This window comes from Topomyia yanbarensis, chromosome 1, assembly GCF_030247195.1.
Source record: "Topomyia yanbarensis strain Yona2022 chromosome 1, ASM3024719v1, whole genome shotgun sequence".
In the NCBI taxonomy this organism is placed as follows: domain Eukaryota; kingdom Metazoa; phylum Arthropoda; class Insecta; order Diptera; family Culicidae; genus Topomyia; species Topomyia yanbarensis.
In genome coordinates this window covers 107975852-107993277 of record NC_080670.1, presented here as the reverse complement: position 1 = coordinate 107993277, position 17426 = coordinate 107975852, and the positions used below count along the sequence as shown (strand labels likewise).

At 40.3% G+C, this 17426-nt stretch overlaps 1 protein-coding gene and 1 long non-coding RNA gene across 3 annotated transcripts in view; both read right to left on the bottom strand.

Annotated features, from left to right (window-relative positions):
* Positions 1–17426, bottom strand: part of LOC131678537 (homeobox protein goosecoid) — a 338362-nt gene that overhangs the window by 217951 nt on the left and 102985 nt on the right. The window lies entirely within an intron of this gene.
* Positions 9824–10758, bottom strand: LOC131678661 (uncharacterized). The gene is made up of 3 exons (XR_009303723.1): positions 10402–10758; positions 10263–10344; positions 9824–10207 (listed from the first exon to the last, which is right to left on the bottom strand). It is a non-coding gene; the product is annotated as an uncharacterized LOC131678661 (long non-coding RNA).

The window sequence follows — 17426 nt, the reverse complement described above, 5'->3', positions numbered from 1 at the left end:
GGGAGTGTTTGAGAGTGAATCAAAGTGCGATTGAGAGAGCACCCAAGTAAGCCTCGTGAGTGAGAGTGAATGAGTACATTTAGTACAGCCATCCCCCCAGAAGTAATACCGAGAGGTAGTTCCTGGGAGGAATGATGGCGGAGCCCAATGGAGTTTAGTCGGTATTAATGGCTGGTCACTATTCGAGTCCGACACGCCCCCAGTGCACCCCGTGCGGTAGATTGGACCCTACCAATAGCACGTGTACGAACTGAGTCGAATGGGATATGACACTCGGCCCTCCGGGCCGGGATTAGGTTGACGTTTTTCAGAGTGATTGCATAACCTTTCTATATGAGAAAGGCAAAACAATTAGTTGAAGGAAATAGTCTGCATTTGTCTGTATATTTTTACGATCTATCTAAATCAAACAGATGAAATAAATGAACATTGGAAACCCTACCAATTGGCCCTGGGTTCTTCTATATAAAAATTTGGAGGTGAAGTATGTCGTATTATTATTTCGGCAAAGTATTGTAGTACTAATGGTGAAAAGGCACCGGGAATTCTACAAGTCAGTTTTCGTCAAAAGTTGTCCGGTTTACTTTTTAATGCCTTTGGGAGGGATCTACGACCTTTTTCATACCCCAGAAATAGCCATCGGGGTAAATAAACTTAATGAAGATGCAAATTCTTAGTTGACGGTCGTCGTCGCAATCAAAATGCCGCCTTTAAAACCACAGGTTAGGTAGTTTGAAAGGCGGACAGGTGGACAGGTGATAGGTTGTCAAACCAGACAATCCTTATTGATCTTGGAAATTTTCATTTGTTTTAAAATGTCTGCAACTTCCAACGTCCCCCTAATCTACACATTTTGGCTATCAACAAACATTTCCTAAACATTTGTAATACCTTGGTGACTGTTGAAATGGATACTTTTACGATCTCGCCAATTTCGTGGAAATTGGTCGGATTTTCGCGATGCTCGAGCAAAACTTTGCTCCTCTTGCTTGAAGACCATTTTTATAACTGAAGAGCAATCGTTAAAATCGAATAATCGAAAATTCTGCACACTCCTACAAAATAAGAGGTACGCAGGCTTTTTAAATACATGTTTAACCTTCCGGCAGTCGCGCTAGTGCACTGATTGCACGCTGCCCTGCGAAATCGTCTTAAGGCACCAGCAATTGCTCGTTCGGTGGGCCATAAGCGCGACGCGCTTACCTAGAATATTGTTACAGTACTACTGATTGATTTTCAAGAAGATCTATGTGGAAAAACTGCTTTTTCGCTTTCGATTTTTGTCCGTTTCTCTGGTCAACCTTAAATAAATGCATCACGTTTAAGTGAACCAAATTTTTATCGTAGCACGAAATTTGATACTTCATGTAACTGTTTCAAACACTCCAACATTATCATTCACATATATATATATATATATATATATATATATATATATATATATATATATATATATATATATATATATATATATATATATATATATATATATATATATATATATATATATATATATATATATATATATATATATATATATATATATATATATATATATATATATATATATGGGGGGGGGGTTTGTGGGGTTCCAGGCGGATCATTTCACACACACTGCTTGTGGATTTGTTTTCCTCCAGCTGCCATGTGCAGGACTGTGAGTCGGTCTAAACGTTTGGGTGGCTCGCCTGTATTATTTGTAATTGTGTTGAAATGTATTGTGCCGCTGTAGAACTCATTCCGGAGACATACAACACCGGTTACTATGATTCCATACGAAAAGTAGTCCGATAGGAGGGCGATTTTCGATTTGTTTTCCTCCACCTATCAGAACGTTGTGACAGATGGAGGAAGACAAACCACTGATTACACTAGCAGCGTGGCTTTCCAATCTATGTGTTCTTTTACAGATTGGAGGTGTCTTTTGTTTTCCCGTGGAGTGATGAAGATTTTTTTTGTTGATACCGCTATGGTTGGTTATGTGTTTCTTTAGTGTTGTGACCGGGCAGATCACATTTCGTACTATGCGGGTTATCCTGTCTTCTCGATTGTCGCCCTGTTTTGTGTTATGTTATGGGTTTGTTGTCCCAATGGTTTTTTGATGACTTATCTCACACATTCACCACGGAGTTGGGACAGGCCGGGTTAGGCACAGGTGAGTGAATAAAGAGTGGCTTTCACAAATGTGAGTGCTCGCATGTGATGTGTGCGGGTAGTTATTGATGCTAGACCGGATGGAGGGTGCTAGTGGTTTCTAAATATATAATTGACCCAGCTGAATGCAGCGGGATTCGCGCCACATCCGATTATGTGCAATACATGGACACCACTATTCTCCCGTATTTGTTATGTGTGCGCGTTCGCACTTGTCCTGCGTGCCTATGTGGGACCGCGTATGTGGTGTGTATGCGGGAGTATTGGTGTCCGTGTGCTGTGCTGAACTGTCACAGATGAGGATGATGGTGTGAGTAGTGTTCAAACTGTATCGCAAAAGCTTGTAATCGGGTCTCCGCAGAACAAATGTGAGCAGTGATGTCAGATTTGTTTTCTATTTATGGAACTAATCGATTTATATAAGAAATTAATCGATTGGTTTTCGGTCGACAAATAAAGGTCTGAGTAGTTAGACTTGATTATTATTATCCATTGTTCGTGTTTGTGATTGCAGCTTCAGCGTTGGCGCGTGGTGTAAGTCGTTTTCCTCGAATTTTTGGACACCAGGACAGTGAAACTGAAGACAGGGCATTTCGGGTCAAGTGGTATTTATCGGTTCTACCAGTGATCTTTGTGGTTTGCTGTTTTTTTCTATATAATCGTTTTAATAACCCAGTCAATACATTGCCCCAATACCCTTTGATGCTTAACAATTAGCATGATACGTACATGATGTAACAACAATTAGCGTGATGGAATATTATCGGAAAGTTTTATGGTGGCCCCGTATTCATTGTGGGAGTGAAGAAGTTGGCAAACAGGGGATCTAAATTTCACATACACTGAGAACTCTATTACAGCATGAATGGGATGGAGTTAGAAAATTTGCGAACTCTGAATATTTTGGTTCGCTCAGCGTAGGACCATTTAAAGTTATCATGCATGTGTTCGTGAATGCGACAGAGATTGTGTGTTGGTACGGTTTCGTTATGCAAGTTCTGATCACGCGCAGCTAGTTGAATCGCGTTTGTTGTGATGCTACACCTGGCAGAAGATTATTGCGATTCCAAGCACCGGGCTGTGTGCCGAATCACGCGACCATATAACTTGCAGTGTAAAGGTGTTTTGTTTGTTTCGTTCGCACTCGAGGGCTTACCATCTGAACGCAATGTTCTCCCTAGTTCGGTATTTTATTCGGAGCTCATATTGGGGTTGAACTCTCTGTGGTGGTCGGGGGTGTGGGTCTTTTTTTCCGCGCCGTGTGTTGGATCTTCATAGAAGTCAGTCAGTTTATGTAGAATGTTGTTACATGTTACATGTTGGGCTGCTTTTTTCGTTTTCGATTTTTGCCCTTTCTCTGTCCAACCTAAGGTTCAAGAGGACTTTTTTGGGCATGTGTGGGAGTTTGACGCTTGTAGGTGTACGTGGGAGGTGGTGTGTTCAGCTGTGCCACCGGGGTGATGCTTTTGAGGGGGTGTCTGGTTTTTTTTGTTACGCAATTGTGTGACGTGCCCCAGCACAGTGTGGTAGTATTACAATGAATCGCGGCCACTTTTTCAGGGGCACCGTTTCGCTTGGTTGGTTGTTTTTCGCCAACTATTTTGCATGGTTTGAGTCGTGGTGGTCTGGTGGATCGACTGGTTTTCTTCTTTTGGAGTTTGGGGGGGGGGGGGGTTGTGTGGGTGGACTGGTGGTGGGGCTGAGTATAGTTTTTCCTACGCATGCTGTCGGGCGTTCGGCTCTTGCACAGGCTTAGAAAGGATTTATTGAACATTAAACCCACATTTTGCGTACAACCCGCACACAGCAATTCGCACACAAACACGTGCATAGTTCATTTGCGCAGTTGAATTCCATATGTGTGGACAGTTCATCCCAACAATTTTCACTTTCCCACAATTCATCATCGCTGGTGCAGTCTCACTTTATTTTGACAATTAAGCAGAAATTAGATAAAAATGTGAGAAGTTGCACTCCTACCATTCTCTTCTGACAGTTTTTGGCATCTGTCAATCGACCCAACTAGCGAATCGTGTTCGTTAGTTGGGGCGATGTCGTGACATAACTAACGAATCTACGCTTTACTACTAGTTAAAATCGTAAACATTGTCCCGGTTCGATGCTAGTTACTTTTCAGAAGCAAATAGAGCTTAGGATGCATTCCGGTTGACGCAACGGCGCGCGCGTTTATCGTTTGCGTAGGTGCTGACAACTTATTCAATCGTTCATGGAGAATTAAACCAATTCATAGTTGCCATTTAATTGCTTATACTGCTACCAAAGCTTATACAACATCATTATATGTTATAGATTATTATTATATAATTATATTACGGAATCTAAATACCTCTTAATCGCTTTACGTTATATTGCATTGTTCCAAATCTGTCTTGCTTCACTAGATTACATAAACAGTTAATAATGAAATTGACCAGATGCTGATTGAAAAACGTTTTTAATCCACCTAACAGTGCGATGAGACATTTCTTATAACTCTTATCACTCTCTTCGGATATTATATCGTTTTAGAACATTTAGAACTTGATGCTTCGCGATGTTTTTGATAACACATACTACATGGGATAGTGGCAGGACTCAGAGAATCGCTCAAATCAGCATAGGACAACATCAGTGCTACAAATCTCAAACCAAATCAATGGGAAAGCGAAAAAATGGCCCATAAAATAGACATACCAACGAATTATTGTTAATGCTCTGTTAAAAAAAATATCTAAATTGTGGTGGGAAAACTGAATTTTCCTAAAGGGGTTATATATTGTACTGAGCCAAAAAAATCGATTTTTTTTTGAATCGATTTGAAGTTTATACTTTACTCAAATTTCAAACGCTGCTGAGAACTAAGAAATCAACGCTTTTTATTGAAAAGGGCGATACTAGCAGTGATACCATTCAAAGAAAATCAACAGTGAATATTTCCAGATTTGGTTTTATTTCCTATTTAAGAACTATTGTGTTTTTTAGATTGTATGATTCAGTGATCGAAACCCAAAACTTCATAAAGTATTTGAAATTATTAAATAAAAATTTGTTTTGCTATTGAAATTGACAAAATGATAGTATCGCCCCTTTGGCAATTGTTTACTTTTTCGGTCCCACCTATCAGCATTGAAGTATCATGATCATCATCATGTAGCATTTATGAAAAAAGCCTTATGTTTTCATTTGTAAGTATCGCCCTTTTCACAAAAAAGCGTTGAAATGAAATCGCAGCTCCTGATATCACGCTATCCCTGAAGTGCATGCATGCATAGTTCCAAATTTTACTTCGACATCGACTTTTTCTAAAGGTGACTTCCCAGTAGTATCCTTGATTTGAATTATTATCGCTAATCCTAATGCCAAAGAACAAATAAAAACCTCTCGAAAACGAACCGTTTGGGAAAATCATCGATAACCTTCCGTCACTGGGTGCACAGTGCTCTGAAAATTTAGCGAATTCGTCTTAGGGCACCAGCGGGTCTAATTCAGAGCTATCTGCGCGGCGAGTTAAATGTGGAAAGAATACTAAAAATTAATTTCTATTCCATAATTTTCAGTTCAGCAATTCGAGAGATCGTGCTCACCGCAAGCCATGCAAAATAGACTACGTTGTGAAGCGATGGTCACTATTTATTAAAAAATTACAGTTAAATAAAAAAAATAAACTATTGAAAAATTTCAATTAGTTTATAATTTTCACAAACTTATTAGGAAAAATTGTTTAATAAGCTTTCGTAATATTGTGTAGCAAAAAAGCTGAAAATTTCAGTATTTTCTCTATCTGCAACATATAAACCCTTAAGTAAACCAATTAATTGGTATACAAATTGGAATAGGTTCGCCAAATTTTGGAAGAAGTTTATAAAATAACCCCTTGAAAACTACCTAAAAATTGTTGTAGTTCGATGCAATAAAAAAATCTACAAAAATGTGAAACACAGTGAATAATACATACAATAAAGACCCATTTTTATCAATCTCATGGTGTATTTTAGGCTTTGTTTTTACTTACTTGAAGTCAGCGGCGTAGCCAGAAATTCGGTTTTGGTGAAATCTATCTTACTGTCCAAACGGCATAATTCTGAAACCGTAATTTTTGAAGTTTGAAAATTATGCAGAATTAATTTTTCAGAAAATAGTAACAGAGTTCGTGTCTTTAGCGAATTTGTTGAGACTTTATTGTAGTCATGAATATTAACCTGAGAAAATTCACCATAAATACTTCTTGGACGATATACCGTTAAAATTATTTTTTCAAATGATGCGCTGTTTAACGTTTGTAAAACTCATCGAAGATACTAAATCTCCGAAATCGGCGGTTTCAAAATGATGCTATCTTGACCTTAAATTACTGTTTTTAAACATTTGACCTATACATACATACAACAAAAATCAAATTCTCATCAAAATAGATCAGGAACTGCTAGAGTCGAATGGAAATCGTCATTTTTCATAAATTTCTCTCTACATTCGGAAAGTGTTATCCTCGTTATTATTCATATTACGTTTTCGTCTCAACTCGACTTATTCCCAAAATAAAAACCGGATTTAATCCAGTGGTGCAATTGTGCTTTTCTCATTTGTCCAGACTACGATTCCATGGCTGGATACAATGGTGGAAATGAATATTACATGTTCAGTACGATTTGCACATACATACAATGGATCGACAGCCACGATCTTGAGATACTATGTGATACTGAAACATCGCTTGAAACCAGCGGCGGATCATGGAGAAAGATCCGGGAGGTTCAGGTCCCGCCGAAAATTTTCAACTTGTTAAGAAATTTTGAACTAGTTTTAATTTTAAAGTAGCAACCCCTCACTGCATACTCCCTCCGGGCCGATTTTTAGAGTGATTGCCTAACCTTTCTATATGAGAAAGGCAAAAATGTACCAAAGTCCAAAAAAGTCAATTTTTGTCAAACATCTCAATGTTTCATGCATTTTAAAGTCATTTGGCATCAAAAATACAAATTATATTTCGAAAATTTTTCATTTCAGTTTTATCGGAATTTGCTGTGTGATTGCACTCCTCAACTCGTAACTCCGGAACCGGAAGTCCAATCAATAAAAAAATTCAATAGCAGCCGATGGAAAGGTTGTACCTTTCATTGGAGACTAACTTTGTGCAAATCGGTCCAGTCATCTCTGAGAAACAAAGGTCACATTTTTTTCCACATACACCCACAGATATTTTCCGATCTCGACGAATTCAGTCGATTGGCATATGACACTCGGCCCTGCGTGTCGGAATAGATTGACGAATTTTAGAGTGAATGAGAAAAGCAAAAACATTTTTAGCAAATGTTGAAAGTTATGCATTTTTTGGTGAGCAGTTCTATGTTTCATAGACAGCAAATCAATTTTAACTTCGCTTTCTATTAAATAAAGACCCTTATCACAGTACATCTCTACAAAACCGAGCTCAATTTGAAAATAAATCTGAGGATTATGATTGATTACAGAACTCTGGAATTTTCTATTGGAATGTTTTCAGGCAGGAATTTGATATTGATGCTATTAGACAACTGTGAAATTAAGACCAATAGATCAGTTACATATCAGGACCCCATTCCGACAATTTATCAAAAGTCCTCATGATGTTTACAACAACAGGTTATCAATCTATGGATCAGATAATTGTTATTGTAATATTGAATTAAATCAGTCTGCATCAATAAATTTTTAACTTCAATCCAATTTTTTTTTGGGTGTGGTGGGAGGTGGGGGGTTGTATGGTGTTAAACCCCAAAACCTTCTCTTGGCTACGCCGTTGCTTGGAGTTATTTATTTCGCTTTCCATTTTCCGATATGTTTCAGATCGATCCGATGGTTATAAGTTAGAAAAACTGCAGTTAGAAGGTTCGCACAAATGAACATTTTTGTACTGATAAGTTATCAAGTTCCTTCCAGACAACTTGGAAGTGTTCGGTGATTACTTCTAGCTGTTGTAGATAGTAAAATGAAATGCAAAATTCGTTTTATCGAAATAATGTTTAGCTTATTTCATTGGATTATTACTATATTGAACAATAAATAGGCGACAAAGAGTAATCAACAAACAACAAGCCATAACTTTTAAAGTATTCAAAATAGATATTTAAAGTCTTCAGTAAAGTTATTCGTAAGAGCTACAAACATGCTACAGCTCATGACATCATTTCGATATAATCATTTCCAAGAAAATTTGTGAAAATATCTCACTCATAGGGGGATTAATCAGCAAAAGCACAATACCAAAAGAAAGGGCATATTGCCTCCATTAAATTCTCCTAAGTTACTATTGACCTAAAATAAGCCGTTTTGGCGTTAATAATAGATTACATGTTTTTGGTCATATTTATGGCAATGGGAAATGATAAAAATCTTTCGTCCGCATTTAATGTTAAATATCTCTTTTGATAATACTTCGATTTCAACAATCTATAGCTTGTTCGAAAGGTATTCGTTAATGCTGTCCAAAAACATATAAAATGTTAATCTATGTTGTCAATTTCGGCAGATAATTTAAAAAAACTGCAAAAAACGCCATTTTTACGCATTCAAACATTCATATCTTGGAAACTAAACATCAGAATCAAAAACAAGTTTTTTAGTTCTTTCATTTAAAATTGGTATGGATAAGATCGGTTCAGCCATTGCTGAGAAACACGAATGAGAATTTGTCCGTTACATACACACACACACACACACAGACATTGTCCCAAATCGTCGAGCTGAGTCCATTGGTATATAAGACTCGGCCCTCCGGGCCTCGGAAAAAATCTTGAAAGCTTGAGCGAATTCTATACATTTCTTTTATAAGAAATGTAAAACATCTGATTCAATTAAACATAAGCAACACTCCCGACAGTCCACTGTCCGGAGTTTAAGTTGTGTTCTTACAATATCCGCATTAATTCAACAAACGATAAATCCCTTATAAACTCTCGGCAGCCGGCTGCCCAGAACAATAAACTCATGATAACCACTGGACAGTTTCATAGATCGCATCACTTATCAAGGTAAATCCAAATTTGTGTAACTTACCCCACCCCACTAACAAAATCTTTTTTTCCGTGACAAGCGTGGAGATGCAGAGGTATACACGGTCTCCATAACAACGGTTGTCACACTAACATTCCTTTCCTTCCTCGATGACTGTAAGGACGTGGCCGGCGCCGTTATTGACATTTCAAAGTATGGAGTTCTCTAAACGTGCACATTGAGGATGGATTGCTACTGCCAGGCCCCATTCGTTGATTCTCTGTGCAATTTCGCTTATTCTGGCCAATCACGGAGTAGCAACTACGAATTGTACAGTATTCATGCTCATGCTCAATATGAAATATTCAAGCTTACAATAAGTGCACTATAAATCATATGCGTTGTATGCGTATCGTACTCGTTAAAACCTCAATAATGATAACAATTTTAATTAACACATGTTAAACTAAATATTTACAATAGAACTGACGACGTTCTAGACAATAGAAGTTGTAATAATTTTATCGCTTCGGCTGTGAACATGCCTCCGCTGTGCCGCTAGCACCAAACAAGTAATAAGCTGAACGCACCAACAAAACAACGACACATCTTCCAACTACTACATTTATTCTTAACCTACTGCATCTTGTTCATTCTCTCTTCTCTCTCCTCTCTCCTCTCCTTCTATCCTCTTTCCTCTTTCTCCTGTCTATTGCATGCTTAATTCTAGGTACTCACTACACTTGAGCGGGGGCCCCACACTACACACGTCACGTTACTTCCCTTCGTCCGCCACGCTTGTCTTGCAGCAGTCCTGTGTCTTTTGATCAACCGTTACGAAAATCGGTTCGTTGGTCCACCGCGTTTCCAACACGAAGAAGCACGCCCTCTAATCCTGGCCACGCCTGCTATGATATGCCACACGTGGTCGTCTGAGCGCCCAATATCAATCCAGCAACTCTGCCGTTCACGGCTCAGCAGTTTACGTGCTGTATTTACGATGGTATCACTCACCTCGTTCGTCGCGGATCTCTCACCACGCAATGACCGGAACGACTTCGTTCTATGTACAAAAACGGGGACCCTGACAAGAAACAAGAGTCAGCAATGTTATTTCACCAATATTTTGTGTTACTCACTTTTCGATCCCCGTCGTGTCGTTATGATGCACGTGTTCCCCAACGGACGCTCAATCCGTTTGACTTTGTCTCGCTTATTATGCTGTGGAACGAGTTGGTGCTGATTAGATCACGCTTTGCGAACCATCCGATAACTAACCTGTCTTTCAGATCTTCCTCTGCGTGTTCGTGGTTTCCACCGCTTCGACAGATTTGCTTCCCCAGATGCCGATTATCGCATGCGGATTGGGTGAATCGAGTGAGCGGTCTTAATAATCTTGCCAGCTAGGTCCGTTTAGCTGTGAGTAGCGGCCTTACTTTAAAGCTGTGCTGCAAAGTGACGGATCTTGTGAGTACACGTTCTTTTAATTTCAATTTTGCGACTAACCTGGTGAAAATATCTTCCCAGTGATGCAGCCTCTTACGAGCGTGCTTTGTCTTCCCGTTGTGCTATAAGGCCAGTCCACCGTTTCGAGAATGACCGTGTGCTTTGTGCAGCCAACTGGACCGAGCTGCTGTTCGAAGTGAATTTCTGGTTTTAGCGGAAATATCACTGACAGCCGAATGTTTGACGTCTTGATTAATTGCGGCGGCGCCTTAGGGTGAAGCCAGAGTGGGCGCGATGCGTAACGCGACGCGATGCGATGCGAGCTGCGCGCGATTTCCACCGCGAAATGATAGCCAGAGTGAACGCGACTAGAAGCGATGGCCATATGCGTTATACGTAAAATACGTGGTTTTGACGTGTCGAACGGATTGCGAGTTGAAAAGTTTCTGTGAAAATAGGCTCAGACGAAAAATATTTCATGTCCGAAGGCGGACGCAATTTCTTTTTCAGAAACCATAAAGATTTTTAAATTCATCCGATCAATAGGAAAAGAGGAGGATACGGGGAGTATCACCCTGTACCAATATGTGATAAATGATCCAAACAAATGTCGCGACTATACCCGTACGAGCATCGAAACGATCGATTACAATTTAAACCATATTGAAGCTTGAGCTTGAGCTTGTGCGACCACCCCTGGGTGCTACTCCGTTATTGATCTGGACTAGCTGAAGTTGCACAGAGAATAAGTAGATGATTATGCTTGGGAGTAGCGAAACATCTTTCAATGTGCAATTTCTGGTAATCCTAAAGTGTTTATGATCAATACCGGCGCCGGCCAGGTCCGATCGTAGATTGTGTAAGGAAAGGGAAGGAATGGTTAGTCCGATACTTGCTTTTGCTAGAGGCCGTATATACTACTGCGCACTCCAAAAGTATCACAGGAGGGGGATATTTTTGTTAGTAAGAGTATAGAAGTTGGATCACTTCTTCTTTACCGACGCCAGAGAGGTGACTTGACTATCTGGACTAGATATCGATCCACCAAACTCATAGACCGGGGACCAACGGTTTTAGTTCCCTTCCGAAGGAAGACGTGACCACAGATTTTTTCACCTCAGAAAAATCTCAACGACCTCGGCTGGAATTGAACCCAGGCCAACTGGAATGAGTGGCGGTTACGCTTACCACTCAACCACCGTCGCCGTCACAATTTAAACCATATTGAAGTTGTTCTTACTAAAGAGTGGACCAACGTTATTACAACTCCAAAAGAACCACAAGATAAGCTTATAATCACGCTAAGGTAATGCTATACCCCTACCTTCCCCGTCGCAGTATGCCTTCACGAATTTCGGAACAATCTGCCCTCAAAAATGATATTGAATTGTAGAATACCACAAATTAATTCTACAATCCCTACGATCTATCGTGGCAACATATTAGCAAAATGTCATAAACTGTTTTTGGATTGAATTATTAAATATTTTTATTTAAAATTTACAGTGTAATATTTCTAGGTTTCTCGTTCAACGCACTATCCTACACGTTTCGCAGTGGAAGATCTACCGCCGCTGAAATCGTTAAGGAGACATGTCTTGCATTATGGATGAAGCTTTAGCCAATTCATATGTCATAGCCAACCCAACATTTATTTAACCAAAGAGCGCAAGATTTCTGGATTTTGTGGAACTTCTCCCATTGTTGAGGCAACCATAATCGAGTGCAATGTCCACCACACTCTGGGACAATGTTCCACAACTACAAAAAGTTTTTGCCTTTCTCATATAGAAAGGTTATGCAATCACTTTGAAAAACGTCAACCTAATCCCGGCCCGGAGGGCCGAGTGTCATATCCCATTCGACTCAGTTCGTCGAGATAGGTAAAAGTCTGTATGTGTGTGTCTGTGTGTGTATCTGTGTGTGTATGTATGTGCGTATGTGTCAAATAATGTCACTCATTTTTCTCAGAAATGGCTGGACCGATTTGCCCAAACTTAGTCTCAAATGAAAGGTTCAACCTTTCCATCGGCTGCTATTGAATTTTGGATCGATCGGAATTTTGGTTCCGGAATTACGGGTTTCAGAGTGCGGCCACACAGAAATTTATCATATAAACTATAGGAAAAATTAAAAACAGCATTTTTATTTTTGATGCCAAATGTGTTCAAGGTGCATGAAACGTCGAAATTTGATGCAAACTCGAAAAAAAATTTGACGACTATTCACTTTTTTGGATTTTGGCACATTTTTACCTTTCTTATATAGAAAGGTTTTGCCATCACTCTGAAAAACGTCAACCTAATCCCGGCCCGGAGGGCCGAGTGTCATATCCCATTCGACTCAGTTCGTCGAGATCGGAAAAAGTCTGTATGTGTGTGTATGTGTGTGTGTGTATGTGTGTGTATGTATGTGCGTATGTGTCAAATAATGTCACTCATTTTTCTCAGAGATGGCTGGACCGATTTGCCCAACTTTAGTCTCAAATGAAAGGTTCAACCTTCCCATCGGCTGCTATTGAATTTTGGATCGATCGGAATTCTGGTTCCGGAATAACGGGGTTAAGCGTGCGGCCACACAGAAATTTCTCATATAAACTATAGGAAAAATTAAAAATAGAATTTTTATTTTTGATGCCAAATGTCTTCAAGGTGCATGAAACGTCGAGATTTGATGCAAACTCGAAAAAAAATTTGACGACTATTCACTTTTTTGGATTTTGGCACATTTTTGCCTTTCTCATATAGTGCAATCACTCTGAAAACCTGTTTTAATCCACCTAGCTGTGCAATTGTGCCTTTCTCATTTCTCTAAACTATGGCACGGAGGCTTTTTATGTTCAACATAATTGTGGAAATGTCCATTACATTCTTAGTACACTTTGCACTTATACACAATGGCATGCCAGCCACGAACTTGATGAGCTACGTGTCGACGGTGAAACACTTGAAACAAAAAAATATCATACTCCATTAGTCTAATCAGCATTAGATCAATGTTATCTGCTTGCTAACTCATTTTGTCATGCGAGGGTGGGTATGTGAGGAGGGCTAAAGTCCCATGAACGAACGACTCCCCAGCTTAAATTGGTATGCTTTGTGATATAGTGGTGGTTTAAAGATGCTGCGGTTTGAAAGGGAGGGGTATGAGGGCTGGATGGGGTGGTGGTCTGAGGGGTGATTTAAAGAGATTTTTAAAGGAGGGGAGTGAACAGTAGAGGGGGGGGGGGGTGTAACCCCTCTCCGTAAACCATCAACTACGCCCCTGTTAAAATTCAGAAACCTTATGCGAGTCGAAAAAAAATTAGGTTGACGTTTTTCAGAGTGATTGCATAACCTTTCTATATGAGACTAAGCTTGGGCAAATCGGTCCAGCCATCTCTGAGAAAAATGAGTGACATTATTTGGCACATACGCACATACATACACACACACATACACACACACATACAAACACATACACACACATACACACACATACATACACACATACATACACACATACATACTTTTTCCGATCTCGACGAACTGAGTCGAATGGTATATGACACTCGGCCCTCCGGGCTGGGATTAGGTTGACGTTTTTCGGAGTGATTGCATAACCTTTCTATATGAGAAAGGCAAAAATGTGCCAAAATCCAAAAAAGTGAATCGTCGTCAAATTTTTTTTTCGAGTTTGCATCAAATCTCGACGTTTCATGCACCTTGAACACATTTAGCATCAAAAATAAAAATTCTACTTTTAATTTTTCCTATAGTTTATATGAGAAATTTCTGTGTGGCCGCACTCTGAAACCCGTAATTCCGGAACCAAAATTCCGATCGATCCAAAATTCAATAGCAGCCGATGGGAAGGTTGAACCTTTCATTTGAGACTAAATTTGGGCAAATCGGTTCAGCCATCTCTGAGAAAAATGAGTGACATTATTTGACACATACGCACATACATACACACACATACACACACACATACACACACATATACACACATACATACACACATACACACACACACATACAGACTTTTTCCGATCTCGACGAACTGAGTCGAATGGGATATGACACTCGGCCCTCCGGGCTGGGATTAGGTTGACGTTTTTCAGAGTGATTGCATAACCTTTCTATATGAGAAAGGCAAAAATGTGCCAAAAACCAAAAAAGTGAATCGTCGTCAAATTTTTTTTCGAGTTTGCATCAAATCTCGACGTTTCATGCACCTTGAACACATTTAGCATCAAAAATAAAAATTCAATTTTTAATTTTTCCTATAGTTTATATGAGAAATTTCTGTGTGGCCGCACTCTGAAACCCGTAATTCCGGAACCAGAATTCCGATCGATCCAAAATTCAATAGCAGCCGATGGGAAGGTTGCACCTTTCATTTGAGTTTAATTTAAGTTTGGGCAAATCGGTCCAGCCATCTCTGAGAAAAATGAGTGACATTATTTGACACATACGCACATACATACACACACACATACACACACATACACACACATACACACACATACATACATACATACACGAAAAACGTCAACCTAATCCCAGCCCGGAGGGCCGAGTGTCATATCCCATTCGACTCAGTTCGTCGAGATCGGAAAAAGTCTGTATGTGTGTGTATGTGTGTATGTATGTGTGTATGTGTGTATGTGTGTGCATATGTGTTTTTTTTTACAATGGAGAAGACCTTTATGTCCTAGCCCAGTACACGTGCTAACGGTAGGGTCCAATCTACCACACGGGGTGCACTGGGGGCGTGTCGAACTCGAATGGTGACCAGCCATTAATACCGACTAAACTCCATTGGGCTCCGCCATCATTCCTCCCAGGAACTACCTCTCGGTATTACTTCTGGGTGGATGGCTGTACTGAATGTACTCATTCACTCTCACTCACGCGATCATACATCCTGTATGAGGCTTACTTGGGTGCTCTCTCAATCACACTTTGATTCACTCTCAAACACTCCCACATGAGGCTGACTTTTCTGCTCACCTTTTACGTTCCATGCGAGGCTGACTTGTGTGCTCACCTTACTCATTCCTTGCTAGGCTTACTTTTGTGCTCGCCCTACCCATACCATGTGAGGCTGACTTGGGTGCTCACCCTATCACCTGATTCACTCTCAATCGTGCCACTCTATTGTACCTTTGTCACTCCCTCTGGCATCCCATGTGGGACATTTTCCTTAGGCCCCACTTCTGACATACCATGCGAGGCTGACTTTTGTGCTCACCTTTTTCATTCCTTGCTAGGCTGACTTTTGTGCTAGCCTCTACCAACCTGTGAGGCTGACTTTTATGCTCACCCTTAACATGCAATGTGAGACTGACTTGGATGCTCACCCTTTCACTCCTCTGCCACGCCATGAGGCATCGATAGCTTAGTTCCAACATACTACGCTACGACCCTCCCGTCTTGGCATGAGGCAGTCCACTTATACGCCTATACACTCACTCTTCTGTCTTGCTTCGGGGTGGCTGGGTTTACCCCTTACGCGGTTGCCATTCGCTGCGCCAACCTACCTCGGCACGAACAGACCATTCACTCTCTTATTTTGCGCTTGGCCTTTTTCGCTCCAGCTAACCAATCACACGTCTGTTGCTCGGTTCGCCAGATTACCTGTAACCTACTGGCAATCTGGATGGTAGCAGCCGAGACTGCGTTCCACTTCTCCACCGTTTGACACATCCGCTGAATAAGGGTATCCGGGGTTGTGTCCCAGCCACAGACGTCAAGCATTGCTCTTCTTTCGACGTCGAACCGATGACATACGAACAGTATGTGTTCGGCAGTTTCATCTACACCTGGGCAGTCCGGGCAGACTGGGACCTCCGCGTGTATATGTGTGTGTAGTGTGTGTGTGTGTGTATGTATGTGCGTATGTGTCAAATAATGTCACTCATTTTTCTCAGAGATGGCTGGACCGATTTGCCCAAACTTAGTCTCAAATGAAAGGTGCAACCTTCCCATCGGCTGCTATTGAATTTTGGATCGATCGGAATTCTGGTTCCGGAATTACGGGTTTAAGAGTGCGGCCACACAGAAATTTCTCATATAAACTATAGGAAAAATTAAAAATAGAATTTCTATTTTTGATGCTAAATGGCCAATTTTTTTTGACTCGCATAAGGTTTCTGGATTTTAACAGGGGCGTAGTTGATGGTTTAAGGAGAGGGGTTACACCCCCCCCCCCTCTACCGTTCACTCCCCTCCCTTAAAATCTCCTTAAATCACCCCTCAGCCCTCATACCCCTCTTCTTTAACCCCATTATCTTTAAACCACCACTATATCACAAAGCGTACCAATTTAAGCTGGGGAGTCGTTCGTTCATGGAACTTTCGCCCTCCTCACATACCCACCCCCGCATGACAAAATAAGTTAGCAAGCAGATAACATTGATCTAATACTGAATAGGCTAATGAAGTACGATATTTTTTGTTTCAAGTGTTTCACCGTCGACACGTAGCTCAACAAGTTCGTTGCTGGCAAGCCATTGTGTATAAATGCAAAGTGTACTAAGAATGTAATGGACATTTCCACAACTATGTTGAACATAAATAACCTCCGTGCTATAGTTTAGAGAAATGAGAAAGGCACAATTGTACCGATAGGTGGATTAAAACAGGTTTTTTTTTTGTAGTACTTGACGGAATCGGCACAACTAGTTATTCCACCAGTTAGTATAGAACAAACATATTCATGCCATATGTTTTCCTAGCTGATGAAGCTTACCCGCTGTTAAAACAAGTTTTGCGACAATTTGCTCGACGAGATATCACTGTTTTGTTATTTTTTTAACTCAAGACTTTCAAGAGCAAAGAAATCCATCGAGTCTCCTTTCGGAACAATAAATG